Genomic DNA, 19,341 nt, shown 5'->3' on the forward strand with positions numbered 1-19,341 from the left:
CCAAGTCAATTACAGCCCCTTTTCTGTGTGCTCCCTGCCTCCTTCTCCCAATCATGAAATTTATTTGTTATGGGCTGACTTATGTCCCCCCCAAATCCATATGTTGAATTTCTAACCCCCAGTACCTCAGAATGGGACTGTATTTGGTGACAGAGCCTTTATAGAGGTAACTGAGGTTCAATGAGGTCATACGAGGAGAGCGCTAATTCAATAGGACTGTGTCCTCATGAGAATAGGAAGAGATGCCAGACATTGGTGTGACAGAGACAGGACCATACGAGGACACAGTGGGAAGGCTGCCATCTGCAAGCCCAGAAGGGAAGTCTCTGAAGAAACCAGCCTTCATACCGTGCTCATGGGCTCCCAGCCTCTAGACCTGTGAGAAAATAGCCTTCTGTTGTTTAAGCCATCTACCCTGTGGGTATTTTGTTATGACAGCTCAAGCAGACTAACACACCTCTGCTGAAGAACTCACCTGGCTTTCCGAGCTAGACAAAGACATCTCAGTGACACTCCCTGCCACCAGCCAATCCATTGCCCCAGGCAAGATGACATTTCGGTCTGTGTTTTCCGAAGGAAAGTTTCTTGCCCTTTTGGACATGTTTCTGTTACTATTCCCACTGCCACTAGAATTTGGGCACAGCCTTCTCTTCACTCTTTATTCGGAAGTTTCAATCCCAAGATCACAGGAACCTGATTATTACGTCCACCACCTCCCAATTCCTGCTTTATTATGTTTCTTCATGAGACCCAGCAGGAACTCTCCAGCCAAGTCATTGATGATCAGTTATGATAATAAAGGGTTCCTGATTCAGGCATCTGAATCAGGGATCTACTAAAGTATAAGCTTTCTTCTGAGCTTTCTCTCAGGACTAAGGGAAAGGAAGAAAGTCATGAAAGCCTACCCCCTTGGGGATAATGCCCTGTCCTTCCTCTGAGAAAGATAAGATCTCTCAAAGTAAATGCTGGAGGTCTCACCACCAAGGGGAACACTGAGACCCCACTTCTTGGTTTCACTGCTACTCAGAAACCACAATATTTGTTCTTAAAACATGACTGAGGAAACCAGATGCCAAAGAAAATGTGCCTTCTTACCACAGGTTTATGAGAGTTTACAATCTACAATTGATGTTGAGAAAATAAAATTTGGCCTTTGGGGCAGGAGCCTATTCAATAAAAAGTGCTCAAGTTCAGCCTATTCAGACACAACGACAGCAGCAACAGGAGAGAATAGAAAAGAAATGAATGATGTTTGTTATCCAAACATCAATTGGTCTTTATTATTAAACATTTCATAAAAATAACTGGTAGAGCAAGAGCCAAATGACTGGTACCAATTGAAATAGCTGTTTTACATTTGGCTTTAGTTCCTAACTGTTTCATAAAAACACTACAATTTTTCTCGTTACCAAGTCTCTGTCTGCATACCTAAGACTCCCTAGGGTCATGGGGAAATGGAGTAAAGACAGAGACAAATTTGATTTGCAGACTGCAGGATACATTTACTGTCTTCATGCTGCACCCTAACGTCAGGAGGGGCAATGTGATGCTTTCAGCCCTATTCCAAAGAAAGGCTATTAACAGAGGACATGTAGGTCAAGTTTCCATCTCCCATAAGGCAGGGCCTATCACAGCTAGCTCCCAATTCATTCTCCCCTATCACTATGACAACCCTCATCAATCATAATCAGCCAGGACACTACAAATTAGAAGTAAAGAATAAGCCTTTATACCCAGCTTCTGTGACTTTGTTTCAAATAATGATCTTGTTTCTTGGTCAATTCTTGGCTTATGACAACATTGAGTAGCCAGTCATTAGTACTAGAGGATCCAAGAATTCCTGGGCTCTTGGCACCAAGGACTGCTTAGATTCCTATTTCCTCTGTAATATCTAGTTAGCGGCAAGATTATGTACATCCTCAGCTTCCAAGCGTGGTCTAACTATGCCTCAACCATTAAGTAAAACTGAAACTATCTAAGATTAAAAAGCAATGCTGAAAGCCACTGCGCTTCAAATTAATCATAGGCCATATCAGAAAGGAACTGAAAGAAGTGGCAGGCAGATCAACCACATCTGCAGTTCATTGTGCCTTGGTTTGTGAGCACAGTACGGCTCACCATAACTCCATTGACTAACCATTTCCGGATGCTTCCTCAACCAAAATACCTTTTAGACACCTTTAGGTTAGTGGAGACGATCTAGTTAAAGATATACCAAGCCATGGCTGCAATTACTAGAGTATTATAATAGCTTTTCTCCTCAAGCTGGGGACACGGTAATTATTCTTTGTATAAAATTGGGTAAGAACTAACTACTCCAAAAAAGAATCCTAGGTAGGGAAGGCAGAAGAATTTGTACATGTGATATATGTCTAGTACGTAGAAGTTTACTGATAACTTGGTTTTATTCTCTTAATAAATATATTTGCATTTTCTCCTTTAAAGCCTTAACTAAAGTCTCCCAGGATAGCTGTGTGCATTTAAGTGAAATTGTAGAGTGTTGATAGTATTTTTTTTTATGATAAATTTGGCACCATTCTGAAGAATTAGAAGCTCATGAAACAGAAAGGGTTCATTTTACTGTTGAGAAAGACACACACACAATTGCAATACAGGATGATAATAAATACAACAGTGATAATAAGTACAGGTAAAATCAATATTGCCTGGCACGTTAACTAAAACTTTACTGAAGAAGAAGAATTTAGATTGAGTCTTAAAAGATAGAAATAATTCTTGAGGGAGTTTAGAAATAAAAAGATGCTGCAAGAAGAAAAAATAGGTTCAAAAGCATGGAGCAAGTGACATCAGTAAAAATGGCAAAGACCTTCAGAAATTCTCTAACAAATAAATGTAATGAGAAAATTGGCAAAAACAAAACAAACGAACAAAAAAACCCCCAAATTGCCAGAATCGACTTTTTCAGAAGTGAGTATACTAACCAAACTTGCAAAATCTGGGGAGTACATGCATTTACTCCAGAAAAACAGCTTGATCTTGGTAATAAGAGGGTGTTTTGTGGTGTTTTAACTTGTCCCATATTTCATTCTCCAGTTCCACAGTAGCCTTGAAAATTAATAGCCCATACTCATGGTGAAAACTATCATTTTGGCAGTCGCCAGAGGAAAAAGAACAGGGCTAGAATTCCTCTGAAGCCTCATTGTGAGAGAATTATTATTTGACCATGCTGGTGGTTCCCTAGGAGACCTCATTTGTTTTCTATATTTCATTGCTTCGCTGGGGCAAACAGCTGACTCATCAGTCCTCTAGGGCAAATAGCCTTTCCCCTGCAGTATAAACAATTACAGACAACTGTGGATAACAGTTAGGAAAAAAATGCATAATAACCGAAGGAAAAGATAGATGTCCCCTGGGGTTTCAAAAAGCTCCTACATATTTTGGGGAATATAGAAGAGTATGCCTAAGTATAGGGTTGTGTACATGTCGAGAACTGTACACATGCTCAAAAAAGATCCAAGAAGGCCCTAACAGAACCAAGCGGTTCTGCAAAAGCAGGAAGTGAAGACTGAGGCAGAATTGTCAACTGTCTGGCTGTTTATTGAAGGCACACCCCCAAACACAACAATCCTTGGCAAAGTTGGGAAACTTATTGGTTCTAGTGGTTAAGAAAATCTCTGTCCAATCAGTAAGCTAAATAAACAAAGACTACAGTGACCACACTTAATAAAGAACACATATTTTACAGAATTAGTTCAGAAAAGTCATTAAACAAATTATAATAGTCATAAAAAATACAGGGGGTGGAGGAATCAGATTTTCAGAGTTGCCATGTTATATTATTTAAAACATCCAGTTTTCAATGCAATATTATAAGCTATGTAAAGAAACAAGAAAGGATGACCCATATACAGGAAAAAAAAGTCAATAGAAATTACCCATGAGAAAGCCCAGACATTCAATTTATTAGACTAAAACTTTTATTTATTTATCTAGAGGCAGAGTTTCATTCTGTCACCCTAGGTAGAGTGCCATGGCACCATGGTAGCCCAAAGCAACTTCAAATTCTTGGGCTCAAGTGGCTCTCTGGCTTCAGCCTCCTTAGTAGCAGGACTACAAGCACTAGCCATGATGCCCAGCTAATTTTTCTATTTTTAGTAGAGACTAGGTCTCACTCTTGCTGAGACTGGTCTCTAATGCTTGAGCTCAAGCAATCCACTCACCACAGTCTCCTAAAGTGCCAGGATTACAGAGGTGTACCACTATACCCAGCCTAGACTAAAATTTTAAATTAGTTTTCTTAAATACATTCAAAGAGCTAAAGGAAACCAGGTATAAGAATGAAAAGGAAAACATAAGAAAAATATATCACCATATAGAGATTATCAATACAGAGATAAAATTTATGAAAAGGAACCAAATAGAAATTCTGGTGTTGAAATGTACAATAACTATAATAAAAAGTTTACTAAGAAAATCAACATAAGCTGTGAGCAGGAAAAAGAAAGTGTCAGCCAACTTTATATAGGTCAACTGAGATTATGCAATCTTATGAATGGAAAGATAAAAAGGATAAATAATTAAGAGCTCCTTTGAGTTCTATGGGCCCAATCAAGCATATTAACAAATGTTTATGAGAGTCTCAGAAAAGAAAGAAAAAGGGGGCAAAAGAATGTTTGAAGAATTCCTAAGTTCCATGAAAAACATTATCTACATACCAAAGAAGTTCAGTGATCTCTAAGTAGGAGACCTAGCATAATTAAACTGTTGAAACGCAAAGAGAGAATCTTGAAAGTGGCAAGAGAAATGATTTGTTACATACAAGGCATTCTCAATAAGGTTGACAGATGATTTCTTATCTGAAGCCATGGAGGCAAGAGGCATTGAGATGACATACACAAAATGTTAAAAGGAAAAAAAAAAGTTAACTAGGAATTCTATGCTAAGCAATACTATCTTTCAAAAATAAAAAAATTAAGACATTTACAAGTAACCAAACACCAAGATAATTTATCACAGACTATATTAAAAATACTAAAGGGATTCCTTCAAACTAAAAGCAAAGAACAACAAATAGTAGCTTGAATCCACACTATAAAAAAGAAAGCATCAGCAAAGTTAGCTATATAAGTAAATATAAAATAGAATCTAAATGTATACTTTTGTTTCAGTTTTTTCTTGCTATCTGATTTAGAAAACTGCATAGAACAATATTTATAAATCTGTATTGATGGGCACATAAAGTATAAAGATATAACTTGTATCATACTAACAGCATAAAAGTGGGATTAAGGTACAGATCTATGTAAAAGTTTATGTGTACTATTCAAGTTAGGTTGGCATTAGTCTTAATTAGATTATTATGAGTTAGAATTTTAACTATAATCCCCAGGTGCACAAAATAAGCAAAAAATAGACAGTAAAAGAAATGACAAGGATATTTATAAGGTATAATAGAAAATATCTATTTAACACACAAAAAGTCAGCTAATGGAAGAATAGAAGAACAAAGAAAGAAGTAAGACATAGAAACCAAATAGCAAAATGGTAAATGTAATCCTATCTTACCAGCAATTACATTAAAATATAAGTTGATTAATCACTCCAATTGAGAGGCAGAGATGAGCAAAACAAATTTTTAAAACCATGAACCAACTCCATGCTATTTACAAGAGACACAAACTTTAGACTGAGACAAATAGGCTAAAAGTAGAAGGCTGGAAAAAGAAATAGTAACAAAAAGCAAGCTTTTGGCAAATTTACTTTAAGATAAAAATTGTTACTATAGACAAAAATAGATATCTTAAAATGATAAAAGTGCCAATTCAATAGGAATTTATAATAAGTATATGTATAACAACAACAAAGAACCCATATATAAGAAGCAATGAGTGACAGAATTAAAGGGAAAAACAGGAACTTCAACAATAATAGTTGAAAACACCAATATCCCACTTTTCATAATAGATAGAACCTTTCTTTGCAGAAGGTCAACAAGGAAATTGAAAACTTAAACAACGTTATAAACCAACTAGATGGACAAACATATAGAGAGCTTTTCTTTTTTTTGAGACAGAGCCTCAAGCTGTCCCCCTGGGCAGAGTGCCGTGGCATTACAGCTCACAGCAACCTCCAACTCCTGGACTCAAGCGAGTCTCCTGCTTCCGCCTCCCAAGTAGCTGGGACCACAGGCACCCGCCACAACGCCCAGCTATTTTTTGGTTGCAGCCATCATTGTTGTTTGGCGGGTCCGGGCTGGGGATTCAAACCCGCCACCTTAGGTGTACGTGGCTGGCGCCTTAGCCGGTTGAGCTATAGGTGCTGAGCCGAGAGCTTTTTTCTAACTACAGCATTATATACTTTCTTCTCAAGTGCCCATGAAACATTTCATTCTCTCAGAAAAACTATATGTTTGACTACAAAACAAACCTTATACATTAGAAATAAGACAAATTATGTTTTTTAACTTTTAACAAATTAGAAATCTATAATAGAAATAAATTTGCAAAATTCATAAATATGTAAAAGTTAAGTTAATCTTAAATAACTTAAAAAATGAAATCACAAGAAAAATTAGAAATGAAATCACAAGAAAAATTAGAAAATATTTTGAAATGAATGAAAATGAAAACACAAAATAACAACACAAGGTGCAGGTAAAGCAATGTTTAGAGGAAAATTTATAGCTGTAAAACAAAGAACGATACCAAATCAATAGGTTTAAACTTCCACTTGAAAAAACTAGAAAAAGAAGGGCAAATCCAAAAAAAGAAGAAGGAAGTAATAAAGATGAGAATGAAAATAAATAAAATAGAAAATTAATAAAGAAAATCAATGATACCTGAAGTTGTCAATTTGAACAATTGATAAATTCTTAGGTAGTGTGACCAAGAAAAAAAAAGAAAGATTCAAAATAGTAAAATACTAAAATCTATTGACCTTACAGAAATACAAACCATTATTAGAGAACACTATGAACAACATTGTGCCAACAAATTAGATAACCTCAAGAAAATGGACCAATTTCTAGAAAGATACAAACTGCCAAAATTGACTCAAGAAGAAATAAAAATCTGAATAGACCTTAATAATTAAAGAGGTTGAATATCAAAAAAACTTCCTATAAAGAAAAGGTCAGGATCAGATGGCTTCACAGCTGAATTCTGCCAGATGATTAAAAACTAAATAATACTAATCATTCACAAGCTCTTCCCAAAAAATAGAAGAGAAGAGAATATTTCCCAATTTATTTTATGAGACCAATATAAACCTAACACCAAAGACAAAGACAAAGACACCACGCACAAACAAAACTACAGACCAATATTCCTTATGAGTATGGACTCTGAAATCCTCAAAACACTAGTAAATAAAACCCAGCAACATATGACAAGGAACATAAATCATGAACAAATGGGATTTATCCCAGGAGTGCAAACTATGTTAACATAAGAAACCCAATAAATGTAATATACCATATTAGTAGAATAAAGAACAAGTACACACAATTATCTCATTAGATGCAGAAAAAGCATTAGACAAAACACAATACCTTTCCATGATTAAAAAAAATCAACAAAAAACTATGGATAGTTTGTTAGGCCATCTATGAAAAACCCACAGCTAACACATACTTGATGAGAAAAGACTGAAAGCTTTCTCTCTAAGATCAAGTACAAGAAGAAGATGTTCATTCTTATCACTTCTATTCAACATTGTTCTTTAAGTTTTAGACAAGATAATTACTCAAGAAAAAGAAATAACGGACATCCATATTATATAGGAAGAAGTAACACTATCTCAATTTGTAGGTGACATGATCTTGTATGTGGAAAATAAGGAATCCACACACACACACACACAAAGTCTATTAGTACCCTTATATTAATCTGAAATTTAAAAAATTTACTAGTGCTAGTCAATCAATTCACCAAATGTGGCAGATATAAGATCAAGATCAATATAAAACAATCACTAAAGTCAGTTTTATTACTACATACTAGCAATAAGCAATTTGGAAATAAAATTCAGAAACCAATTCAATTTATAATAGTATCACAAACAATAAAATACTTAGGCATAAATTTAATAAAAGGAGCAAAAGACTGTCCACTGAAAATGATAAAAGATCATTGACAGAAATTGAGACCTATATAAGTAGAAATATAGTCCATGATTATGAAATGAAAGACTTAGTTTTGTTAAGATGGAAATAATGCCCAACTGATTCAGCATAACCTCTTTAAAAGTTTCTGCTATTCTATTGTAGGCAGAAAGTGACAAGCTAACGCTAAAGTTCATATGGAAATACAAAAGACAAAGATTACCTAAAGCAATCTTGAAAAAGAACAAATTTGATGAATTCATCCATCAATGGCCAACTAATTTTCAACAAGGGTGTTAAGATAATTTAGTGGGAAAAAAAGTCCTTTTAAAAATAGGGCTAGAAATCTTAAGCAAGAAGGACAAATCTGGAGGCATCCCATTACCAGATTTCAAACTATATTACAAGGCCATAGTAACCAAACAGCATGGCATTGACACAAAAATAGAGACATACACCAATGTAACAAAGCAGAGAACACAGATATAAAACTATCCACGTACAGCCAACTGATCTTTGACAAAGCAGGCAACACTAAACACTGAGGAAAAGAAGCCTCTTCAACAAATGGTGTTGGCGAAATTTGATAGCTAGCCACATGCAGAAGAATGAAACAGAATCCATATTTCTCACCACTCACAAAAATTAATTTGAGATGGATAAAAGTGTTAAATTTAAGGCATGAAACCAGAAGAATTGTAGAAGAAAATGTAGGAAAAACTTTTTTTAGATATCAGCCTAGGTAATGAATTTATGACTAACACCCCAATGGCAATTACAGTAAAAAGAAAATTAAATAAATGGGACTTGATTAAATGAAAAAGCTTCTATGCAGGTAAGAATCTACAGAATGGGAGAAAATATTAGCAAGATAGACAACGAGTAAAGGGCCAACAGCCAAAATCTACAAAGAACTCAAGCAAATTGGCAAAAGAAAAAATAAACAATCCCATTACAAAATGAGCAAAAGACATGAACAGGAGCTTTTCAAGAGAAGATAAATAGCCAATAAACACATGAAAAAAAATGTTCAAAGTCACTAATCACCAAGGAAATGCAAATTAAAACCACAATGAGATATTACCTTACCCCAGATAGAATGGCTTTTCTTAAAAAGTCCAAAAACTGGGCGGCACCTGTGGCTCAGTGGGTACAGCACTGGTCCCTTATACCAAAGGTGGTGGGTTCAAACCTGGCCTCTTCCAAACTGCAACAAAAAAACAGCTGGGTGTTGTGGTGGGCACCTATAGTCCCAGCTACTCGGGAGGCTAAGGCAAGAGAATCACCTAAGCCCAGGAGTTTGAGGTTGCTGTGAGCTGTGACACCATAGCACTCTACCGAGAGCAAGAAAGTGAGACTCTGTCTCTACAAAAAAAACAATAAAAGAAAAGTCCCAAATCAATAGATACTGGGAAGAAGGCAAAGAGAAAGGAATGCTTATATATTATTGGTGGGATTGCAACTTAGTACAACCTCCATGGAAAATAGTATGGAGATTCCTCAAAGAACTAAAAACAGATCTATCATTTGATCTTGCAATTCCACTACTAGGTATTTACCCAAAGGGAAAGAAGTCATTTTATCAAAAAGACACCTGCATTTGAATGTTTATTGCAGCACACAATTCACAGTTGCAAAGACATGGAACCCACCCAAGTGCCCATCAATTCATGAGTGGATTCATTTTATACATACACACACACACCCCCCTCATAGAATATTACTCAGCCACAAACACACACAAAAATAAATTAATGCCTTTTGCAACAATGCGGATGGAATTGGAGATCATTATCCTAAGTGAAGTAGCTAAAGAATGGAAAAACATACACCACACATACTCGCTATTACATTGGAACTAACCAATGAGCACACATGTACACAGATAGAGGCAAAGCTCGGTGGAAATCAAGCAGTGGGGGTGCAGAGAAGGAGATGGTTGGAAACCTACCTAACAGGTACAATGAACACTATTTGGGTGATCAGCACACTTATAGCCCTGACTTAAGCAATACAAAAAACAATCCATGTAACCCAAAACACTGGTACCCTCATGATATTTTGAAATAAAATAAACAAAAAAATAGTGCTGGGACAACAGATTTTCACAAGCAAAGCGATGAATTTTGATCCTTATCTCACAAAAGACACAAAATTAACTACAAAAGGAACAAAAATCTACATCTAAGAATTAAAAATATAAAACTCTTATGACTTTGAAATAGCAATGACCTTTCAACATGACACCTAAAGCACAAGAAACCATAATATAAATAAATAAATAAAACGGGCTTCATAAAAATGAAAAACTATTGTGCTTCAAAGAACATCATCAGTATGTGAAAAGACAACCCACATAATGGAAAAAAAAATTGTAAATTTTATTTCTGATGAGATCTGATACTAGAGTGTATAAAGAACATTTGAAATTCAACAATTAAAAAGATGCATAACTCAGTTAGGAAACAGGCAAAGGAAATATACATTTCCACAAAGAAAATATACAAATATGGCAATAAGCACAGGAAAAGATGCTGAGTAGTGTGTTAGGGAAATGCAATTAAAACCACAATGAGATACCAGTGCACACCCACTAGGGTGGCTATAGTTAAAAAGACAGACAATAACATGTGCTGGAGAACTTGTGGAGAAAGTCAAACCCTCCTAAATAGCCAATGGAAATGTGAAATGGTGCAGCCACATTAGGAAACAATTTTGCAGTTGCTCAAGATGTCAAACCCAGCAGTATCACAGGACACAGGGAGAACACTCCTGGGTAGGAGAAATGCAAACATATTGCCTTAGTTCATTCAGCTGTTCAACAAAATACCACAGATTGGGTAGCATATAAACATAATATATATTTATATTTATAAGCATAATGTATATAATGCTACTACTTAGCATCTTTTCCTGTGCTTATTGCCATATTTGTGTATTTTTTTTGTGGAAATGTATATTTCCTTTGCCTGTTTCTTAATCGAGTTATTCATCTTTTTAATTGTTGAATTTCAAATGTTCTTTATACACTTTAGTATCAGATCTTATCAGAAATAAATATATATATTATGCTTATACATGAATATATATAATAAATATATAATATATGTTTATAAGCATAATATAAATTTATTTCAGGCCAGTTGTGGTGGCTCACACCTGTAATCCTAGCACTCTGGGAGGCTGAGATGGGAGGATTGCTTGAGCTCAGGAGTTTGAGACCAGCCTGAGCAAGAGTGAGACCTTGTCTCTATTGGAAAGGAAGGAAGAGAGGGAGAGAGGAAGGAAGGGAGGAAAGGCAGGCAGGCAGGCAGGAAATTACATGTAAGTAAAAAAGATAAATTTATTTCACACAGTTCTGAAAGCAGGGAACTTCAAGATCAAGCAGATTTTACACCTGGCAAGGGCCAGCTTTCTGGTTCACAGAATCCATCTTTTCTCTGTGTCCTCACGTGGTGGGGTCCCTTGGACCTCTTTTGTAAGGCACCAATAGAGCATTCACAAGGGCTCTGCTCTCATGACCTAATCACCTCCCAAATGTCCCACCACCTAATGCCATCAATTTATTGGTTAGGATTTCAATATATAAATGGGGGAGGGGAACACAAACATTCAGATGACAGCTCACACGTCCACACACAGTTTGTGCATGAATGTTTATAGCAACATTACTCATGATAGTCCCAAAGTGGAAACAATCCAGATAAATGAATAAATGTGATGCATTCATAAAATGAAACTTGATTTTGTGATAAAAAGTGCTAATACATGTCATAACATGGATGACCCTGGAACACATCATGCTAACCGAAAAAAGCCACACACAAAAGGCCACATATTACATGATTCCACTGATACAAAATGTCCAAGCAAATCCACAGAAACAGAAAATAGATTAGTATTGCCAGGGCTAGGGGTAAATGGGAGTGAAGAGCCACTGCTACCATGTAGAAAGTTTCTTTTGAGGGTGATTAAAATATTCTGAATTTATGCAGTGGTGATGGTTGCTCAAACTTGTGAACATGCTATATGACTCACTTTAAAAGAGTGACTTTTATGGTAAGTGAATTATATCTCAATAAAAAAATAAATATGAAGGCATAACAACTTTCCTAAAATATGATTTCTGCTAACTTACAGTGTAGTACTTATATTGGATTGATTAATATATTGGATTGGATTAATGTTTATCTGTCTCCTTAAGTAGTATGCCTCAATACATATTTTGGAAAAGAATACAAAATATACAACATGCAGTATTTAAGAAGCTGGAAGAAGTTTATTCTCACAGGTGTACATTAGAAAGTATTATATTTGAGGCCCTAGAGATCAGCAGGGTCCAGAATGGTGGGTGGGCTATAACATGCAGAGGCATTTCAACTTTGTCTCCGGGATATGGAGAACCATTGAGAGTTTTTAAGCTAGGGAGCAAAACGATAATAAACAAATCTCTGAAAGGAAGGTGGCACAGAATAGAGATATCACGGTAGGAGGCCATTGAATGGCAGTAGACTTTCAATTAAACAGCAAAACTAAGTGCAGGTATCAAAATCCTCCTCCACTCCTACCCCTACACTAAAGTGAAATAACTAATGGAAAAGAAAACTGTTTTATTTTTTATTCACATTGGAGTTAAAGGGGTGACATCATTGATCTGCCACAAACTAAAGCTGGAAGACGGGCAGCCAGTTTCCAGGGATGATAAAGTGACAGTGGGATGCACATTACAGGAGGTAGTTATGGTTTCTGCCTTAACCCATTAATGTCCCTAATTTGGAAAGACAGGGCAGGGTCCAGCCAGAAAAGAAGGGTTTCACCTCTCTGGATTCAGAGTTCATTGGTGTTGGGCACTAGTATCAGAAGCTGCTGCGTGGAAATTCCTAAATGGGAGAAAGTCCAGCCAGACATTGACCTTCTAGAGTTGAGAGAGTAAATAGTGAGAAAACACATATGGTCACATCAAGCATTGGGATGACAGCCAGGCCAAACAGAAAGTTAAATTGAGCAAACCAGATTTTGCCTGGAGGGGACGAAGTTCTCCTTCTGACTCAGCCTGCAGATCAGCTCTGTACTCACACCCCCCTCCAAGTCCTGGCACAATTATCAGCCACCTACCACAATTGAAATCCAGGCAGTAAAGATTCCAACCATCCAGGTGAGGGAATCCAACAAAAATCTAAAGAATTTTCTGGCAAGCATTAGGACTATATTTGTCCTGGTTCACAAATCAGTTAGCAATTAACATGGCGCTGTGAAAATATTATAAACCCTAAAAATAGTGGAGGAACAACAGCTCTCAAAAGCTGGGGTATGAGGATATTTAATGAAAGAGTTACTTTTAAGAAAAAATATTTAGGCAGCTTCTGCTTCATGGGGTATATAAAATAAGAAAATATAGAATTGATGGAATAAAAGGTGAATGATGATATTCTCAGGCAGCAACGAGGGATCATGCTGAACTGAGTTAAAGGAGTGTGAGAAAAGTAAAAATAATCAAAGTTGAACTTAAAACAGGATTATAGACAAAAAGAGAAGAATCTCCATTACTGAAATTGTGTGGAAGACAATTTGTGAAAACCTCGTCTCGAGCAAAGAAAAAGGACAAAAATAGGAGAAGGTGATGAATATGAAGAATAGAAAATGGAGACTCAACATATCAAAAATGGGTGCAATACACAGAACAGAATGAAGAAAGGTTTCCTCGAGAGGAAAAACGACCTGAATCTACAGGACTCGCATGTCCCACACAATACGAATAAAGAGTCATGTTAGGTAGATAAGTCCAAGCAATGCTTTAAAACTTAAATGATCAGCAAGGAATTCTTTACACATACAGTCCTGAGAAAAATTAATAACCCAGAAAGGAACAAAAATTGGACTGACCTCAGATGTCTCTACTGCAATAAGTGATAGACAATAATTAAGCAATTTGATGAAATTGGTAGGGGAAATGGTCTTATTCATTTTCAAAGACAGCAGATTCTTATATCTATAAGAATTCAAAAAGCGTACAACTACATTCCCATTCTGAAAATCTTACTCAAATTTACCATGAGACAACTGGATTTACACATGCAAAAGAAGGAAATTAAACTCCACGCTAACACTGTATACAAAAATTAACTCAAAATGGAAGAATGTCCTAAATGTAAGCACTAAAACTATAAAACTCTTAGGAAAAAACATAGGAGAAATCCTCATGACACTGGATTTGGCAATGATTTCTTGGATATGACATCAAAAGCACATTCAGCGAAAGACAAAATAGGTATATTGGATTACATCTAAACTTGCATATCAAAGGACATTATTAAGAAAATAAAAAGAGAAACAGAATGGGAGAAAACGTTTACAAATCATCTGTTTGATAGGGGATACAATATACAGAATATATAAAGAGTCCTACAACTCAACAACAACAAAACCCGTTTTAGAAATGGGCAAAAGTCTTGAATAGACATTTCTCCAAAGAAGAACAACAAATGGCCAAGAAGCACATGAAAAGACGCTCAATATCACCATTTACCAAATAAAAACTACAGTGAGATACCACTTTACACCCAGGAAGATGGCTAGAATGAGAAACTTGAAAAAATAATGAGTGTTGGTGAGGACATGGAAAACTGAAACACTTGTGCACTGCTGGTTGGAATAAGAAATTGTACAGCCACTGTGGAAAAGGATACGACAATTCCTCAGAAAAAATTAAACATAACCACTACATGATCCTCTGGTTATACACCCAAAAGAAGTCAAAGCAGGTTCCCAAACAGATATTGGTACATTCATGTTTATTAGCAGTGTTATTGACAATAGCCAAAGGGTGGAAGCAACCGCGTCTATGGACAGAAAAATGAATAAACAACATGTAGTATGTCCATACAATGGAAAGTTATGCAGCCTTTAAAAGGAAGGAAACTCCAACACATACTGTAATACACACAGGAGTAAAATTTAAGGATAATGCATTAAGTGAAATAAGCTAGTTGCTAAAGCACAAAATGTAGCATGCTTTCATTTATATGAGGTATTTAGAGTAGTCAGACTGTCAGAAAGTAGAATGGTGATTCTCAGAAGCTGTGGGGAGAGGGGATGGGGATTTGGTGTTTAATAAGGACAGAGTTTCTAATGGGGCAGATGAAAACAGTTCTGGAGATGGAGGGTGGTGATGGCTGTACAACAGTGCCAATGTATTGAGTGCTGCACAATGACGTGCTCAAAAATGGTTAAAATGATAAATTTTACATTAGGTATATTTCATCACAATAAAACATCCCAGAATCCAAGCAGAAAAGGATAGAAAAGATGTCATATAGGAAGGAAACATACAAGCCTGAAAAGATCAGAGGACAGACGCTCAAAATAACAATCATGATACTGAAGATCAGTGGCTCAACTCCCTTATCAGCTCTCAGCTAGAACAAAATGACTTGTTTCCTGCTCTCCATAGCAGAGATTAGGAAGATGTGTTAGTCAAGCAGGAATTTTTATGTGCCATTACTAACATCTAGAATAACCATATAAAGGGTGCTGTGGTTCACACCTGTATTCCCAGCACTCTGGGAAGCCCAGGCGGGTGGATCTCTTGAGCTCAGGAGTTAAAGACCAGCCTGAGCAAGATAGCGACCTCATCTCTACTAAAAATAGAAAAATTAGTCAGGCATTGTGGCAGGCGCCTGTAGTCCCAGCTACTCAGGAAGCTGAGGCAAGAGGATGGCTCAAGCCCAGGTAGTTTAAGGTTGCTGTGAGCTATGATGCCACAGCACTCCACCTACGGTGACAGAGTGAGATTCTATGTCAAAAAACAAAAACAAAAAACAAAGTGTAAATCACTAGAAGTACAATAGAAAGCTGGCATGAATACAATGGTCGTGGAAGGTTTTATTAGACATACCCCGTTCAGCCCTACCTTGTCAAGTAGACAAAAATTATTAAAATGGAGACACGGATGACAATCTTGTCAAGCGCTCATAAATTCATGGTAAAGAGAACCTTAAATGTTCTGAAAAGAAACTTATGGTATTTGCTATATCCTTTGACTAAAGAACAAAACAATACAAAAAAATGATTATATGCAAAATAATTCCAACTACTTGAAAATTTTTTTTAAAAGTTTGAAAACAATAATAAAGACACTCAAAGACATTTTGATTAATCTAGTCAAGTAAAAAGAAGAAAACAATATACAAAATTGGAACCAAAAAGATAATAGTCCTAGATATGGGGGGGGGGATTACTTTCCTAAATTATGCTAATTAATTTAAAGTCAGAATAAAGTGGGCAATGTCCCAGAAAAAAAATTAATCAAGAAAAGTGACTCAAAAGAAGTAGGAATTTTTTTTTTTTTTTTTTTTTTTTTTTGAGATAGAGCCTCAAGCTGTCCCCCTGGGCAGAGTGCCGTGGCATTACAGCTCACAGCAACCTCCAACTCCTGGGCTCAAGCGAGTCTCCTGCCTCAGCCTCCCAAGTAGCTGGGACCACAGGCGCCCGCCACAACGCCCGGCTATTTTTTGGTTGCAGCCATCATTGTTGTTTGGCGGGTCCGGGCTGGGGATTCGAACCCACCACCTTAGGTGTACATGGCTGGCGCCTTAGCCGGTTGAGCTATAGGTGCCAAGCCTGAAGTAGGAATATTCTTATGGAAACCAATATGGAAGAAATTATAAAATTGTTGAAGTATTTCCTCTTTGCTGGGCTGGTTCAGCTTACTGCTTTTTTTTCTTTTTTAAGTGGCAGTATCACTCTGTTGCCCAGATTGGAATGCTGGAATGCAGTGGCCCAATCATAGCTCACTGCAGCCTCAAATTCCTGGACTCAAAGAATCCTCTCACCTCAGCATCCCAAGTATCTGAGACCACAGGCCCATACCATTATGCCTGGTAAACTTTTTTTAAAGTTTTTTTTTTTTTGGTAGAGATGAAGTCTATGTTGTCCAGGCTGATCTCAAACTCTTGGCCTCTGCTAGCCTCAGAAAATCCTCCTACTTCAGTCTACCAAAGTGCTGGGATTGCAGGTGTAAGCTGCCACGCCTGGCCTGGAGATTTTAAATTTCCAGGGAATACACAGTTTCCATCACTTTTTTATACAGCACCAGGAGAAACAGAAAATGCACCTGAGCCCATACATACAGACTTTACAGGTAAAAACATCTGTCAAGTTTGCAATATACAAAATGCTACCCATAAAACTAAAGTCTTGCTGACCGCCCTGTGTCCTACCCCGTGCCCCCTTCTGCCTACTAATTGTGACCATCCAAGAACTCTGGATCCTTAGGCCCTGAAATAAAGGTGTCATTTTGACTTGGTAGGGACGAGAAGAATGATGGAACAAGTGGTGGAAAGGAACATAAATACAAATTGACAGCTTTGAAATTAGAAAACGTAATTTTATAATACAGAACAAGCAGAGAACCTGAAGAGGCAGTCGCAAAATGAGGACACACAAATGGTTAAGAAACACAAAGCTGTTAAATCTCTAGGGACTCAAAGCAGGCAAATTAAGCCCTAACAACACGGTATCACTCTCTTTCACGCCTCTCCCCTAGAATTTGATAATTTGGCAAAGACTAGAAAAAAAGTCAGTGTTTAGGAGACTAAGGGGAACCTGGTTCCCTATATTAACAATGACAGCGTGAACTGATATGAAGAGTGTCACTAGAATTTTCAGAATCATGCCCCTTGACTCCATAAGTCTGCATCTTAAAATATATCTGAAGGAAACATGGGACGTACACCAACTGTGTGCCTCAAAATAGCGAAAAATCACATAACCTGAACATCTAATAATTACACATCGGCTAAATAAATTAAAATACATCCGCCTTTAAAAATAAATAGCAAAAGATTAATTAATGTTAAAGAAAATGTTGGCGACATATTGATGAATGGGGTGGAAAAGCAGGTCACTAAACATTACTCAAAAGAGTGGGAGTCGCTGGTCATCTCTGGGGGGCAGGCCTGCCTGTGATTTTTCTTTTCCTTGTTAGCCTTAAACACATTGTCCAATATACTTTTTACAGTCAAATATTATTTTTTATAATCAGAAAAAGGAATATCAAACAATACAATTCAGTATCAGAGCAGAGGATGTCAAGATTGCTCAGAGAGAATAAAGCAGAAAGGAAAGAGGGCAAAGGATGGAACCTCTGTGAGAACAACTAGATGTAACTGGGTCTGCTACAAATTCCTGGTCCTTAAAACAACCAGACCTGGTCATCCACCTGAGGGGTGGAGTGCATGATGTGTCACTGAATTAGCTTTCTATTCATTCACTCAAGGCTCCTGCGGGTTTCCACAGTTTAAACACAGATGACACTTTGGACAGATCACACTCTGGTCCTGAGTGTACCTACAGCCAGAAAGAACCTGGAGGACCCTTCCGCAGCCCAGTGCAGCCCCAGCTCATGGTTTCTTTCCTCTCCTCCGTTCCCTTGTGGAGCTTTAGACTGAACACGTGCCCACAGCAAACACACACACACACACACACACAGCCCCAGTTACCTCTTTCCCGTGCTTACTCCTCCAATTTGATTCCCAAAAAGACAGAGAAGGTCTGCTGTCCAGGGTCAGAGGAAGCGGTTTTAGATAGCCCTTCCACTCCTCCCACAAGGGTATGGCCACCTCCCCAATCCTGAGATTCTTCCGAAAAGTAGGAGGGGAATGCACCTTCCAGGTATTTTTCTATATATGGGAAATGAAAGATCTTCCAGGACAATAAAGAAAAGGAAAATGATTTTACGAAAGTCCTGTCTCCCGAGTTACATAATTATCTGGCAAATGAAGTGGATCAAGTGTAAATATGCTTTCTTGGAACATTTAATATCAATTACATTTGTTTGGGAAAAGAAACTGTTGAAACTCGCTTTAAAAAAAAAAACAACTTTTTTTTAAATGTGTACCTTAGATCCTTGTTTTAAAATTTTGTACAGTTCCTTAAGTGGTATAATTTACTGAAACCCTTCTACGCGGCAGTTGGAATTTTACATACATGTCAGTTAGTTATATCACAAAACTTAGAAGAAAGATGGTGTTATTAATATTTCACGTTACGGATGGAGAAAAGGAGAATGGCTTTCTGATTCTGAAAGCATTATTTACATGATACTGATTATGAAGACTGTAGAGGGTACTTAAAACGTCGTTTGGGAATATTTTGTGCTACTTCAGAGCTATAAATTATTAAGCATCAAATAAGGAAATTTAACAAGAAATATGAGAGAAAAATTGGAAGCTGTTGGAAGGGCCTGTTTTTTTGCCTTGAGTTTTGAAATGTGGCTGATC

At 36.9% G+C, this 19,341-nt stretch overlaps 1 protein-coding gene across 4 annotated transcripts in view; it reads right to left on the reverse strand.

Moving 5' to 3' along the window:
- The window catches only part of MAB21L3 (mab-21 like 3), a 54,821-nt gene extending 36,168 nt beyond the window's left edge, over positions 1-18,653 (reverse strand). For all 4 annotated transcript variants that reach the window (XM_023515484.1, XM_023515483.1, XM_023515482.1 and 1 more), the window contains exon 1: positions 18,562-18,653. The gene's annotated coding sequence lies outside the window, so the exon portion shown is untranslated. The remainder of the gene's footprint in view (positions 1-18,561) is intronic.
- Positions 18,654-19,341: the final 688 nt, after the last annotated feature.

The sequence above is a fragment of the Otolemur garnettii genome, unplaced genomic scaffold (genome assembly GCF_000181295.1).
Source record: "Otolemur garnettii isolate 467f Iridium unplaced genomic scaffold, OtoGar3 scaffold00073, whole genome shotgun sequence".
Classification (NCBI taxonomy): Eukaryota; Metazoa; Chordata; class Mammalia; order Primates; family Galagidae; genus Otolemur; species Otolemur garnettii.